The sequence below is a fragment of the Malania oleifera genome, unplaced genomic scaffold (genome assembly GCF_029873635.1).
Source record: "Malania oleifera isolate guangnan ecotype guangnan unplaced genomic scaffold, ASM2987363v1 ctg286, whole genome shotgun sequence".
NCBI classification, from domain to species: Eukaryota; Viridiplantae; Streptophyta; class Magnoliopsida; order Santalales; family Ximeniaceae; genus Malania; species Malania oleifera.
Window position 1 is genome coordinate 27,952 of NW_026651841.1, and position 2,561 is coordinate 30,512.

Below are 2,561 nucleotides of genomic sequence, written 5' to 3' on the forward strand. Positions count from 1 at the left end.
GCTTAAATGCATGTTGAATGCGCTCTGAGATAATCCATGCATTGTCCTTGCATAAAGCAACTTTATTAGAAACTCTAATTTTGAGAACTTTTTACAGTTTGGATATAGGGGCACCTGTGCATCCCTCGTGAGATTAGCAAATGGTTTACCGAGTCGATTCAATGTACTAGCATTGCAAGGTACAATACCTGCTGAAGTAGGTTCATTACCAATACGCGACACAGGCACATTGCAGGTGTCCATTGCAATCCCCCTTTGCAAGTCACCCAACATTTCAATTACCCTTTGCGAACAGGTGTCACCACCAACTATATTTGCTCCCTCATCTTCATCGTTATCATCATTGTTATCATCATCACTCTGAACTGTGTAATCTTCACCGTGGAACACCTATGTTGTGTACCTTTTCTTCATTCCAAAGTCTAATAAATGTGATTAAGCGTAAACGTACTTGAACGGTTAGAGGATGACATTGTGATCATACTATGCAAGCTAGAGACAATTTTTCTGCCAACATTCTTCAATGTGATGGTCCACCTAGCTGTCAATTTACCAAGGAAGGCCATAATTGGAGGACGGGTTCAATATCATTGGATGTATCCTATTGAGAGGTAAAGTATAAAGTCCTTGTATAATGGTCACGTGATTTCCTTGTTTTTATTTTTTTCTTTATTGTGTCTACAAGTCTATAATGCTATGCAAAATGCACAGGTTCTTATCCACTTTGAAGGGATACGTACACAATAAGGCATGGCCGGAAATTTCAATCATTGTGGCATACATTGATAGTGAACGTCTTGCATTTTGCTCAATGTATCTACATGATATTGACACAATGTTCACTTGTGATGAGCGAAATGCAGACGTTTATGCTATTATTGTCGAATATGAAGAACCCAGGAGCTCTATGTTTTGATAAAATGTTCAGCCTCTTGGTGCATGAGTTTATGGATGACCTACAAAAGGCTCATTTTTACGTCCTCAACAATTGTGATGAAATTGTTCCATATATCAAGTATGTGGTTCCAAACTCCTTTCTTTGCATTGTATTTACATATGCATAATTATATACTTACTTGACATTAACATGTACTACTGTTGCATATAGCGAATATAAAGCTGAACTCCTGGCCCAAAATGAACGGAATGTTGACAAAAGACATAAGAAGGAATTTATCAATTGGTTTGGGAGTCGTGTAAGTAACAAAAACTGCTTGAGTGAGAAGCAATGTATGTTTTCACTATTGACGGTTTATTCTTCTAAACTCCTATTTATTTAATAGATGAAAGTCATGTATTGCAATAAGAAACTAATGGCAAGTAAAGATTTGTACGCGTTGGCATGTGGCCCCGATCAACGAGTTAATCGCTATAGCGGTTGCATTGTCAACAAGTTACGATTTCATACAAAGTCCCTCGAACTGCTTAGAAGAACCCAAAATTGTGAGGTTGCGGTGCTAGACACAGAAGGAGATGAAGAAATTGACTACTTTGGTGTGCTGGATGACATTATAGAGCTTAGCTATGGAGCAAACAAAGTCGTCCACCTATTTAAATGTACCTGGTGGGATGTCGACAATAAAAAGACTAGGATAAATACTGATGCCTACTTTACCAGTGTTAATTTTTGCAAAACCTAGTATCAAAAGGACCCTTTCGTGCTTGCGATGTAGACAGAACAAGTGTTTTACCTTGAAGACACCAAATTGAAGGGTGAATGGCATGTGGCCCAAAAGATTCCTCCCCAAAGTTTGTACGCTATTGCAGAAGTTGCAGATGGTGAGATGAGTGCCAGTGAGACTGCATTTCATGAAGATGAGCCATCTGTCTGTGCAGCAACGCAATCTGCTACAAATGTTGTCGAAGAAGGCATCAATCCTATACCATTGGATAAGGATGGTGCCATGGTAGAACACATAGGGACTGCTAACATTACACTTGAACCTTCTGTAGATGTTAACTTCATCGACGATGAGGAAACTGATGGGGAAGATGAAACAGGAGTCGAGTACTGTAGTGATATTGAGGATGTATAAGGGGGTAAGCATGTTATTTTTGTCACTTTGTATCTGACATGTGTAAATAACTTTAAATAGATGTATGTTGCATCCATCTAATATTTGTACTTCTTATATTTACTTGTCTATTAATTTGCAGATATGGCACTAGGAGGCCAAAGTTGGAGAAATCCTTTCAGGCATACGAGTACATAGCATTAGGATGATCTAACATCCTCCAAATCGGCGGACCTCGTCAGCCCTGATGCAGCGGCATCATTGTCTGAGCCATCGGCACCTCGACCAAACATGGATACCACTTGTGTGACTGATACACAGGGTGAGTTGCCGACCATGATGAGTAGTGTTGGTATGGATACGATTAATTTATTTACATGTCAACTGTTGATGATAGTTATTCATATGTATGATTATAATGTTGTTATTAAATTAACTCTACTTTCAGCATCTACGTCCACAGTTAGGTCAGGCCATGGTGCAGCGAAGAACATGTCACTGAAGAAGCACCTGGATAGGGCAAAATAGCGGATTCGAATCAACATT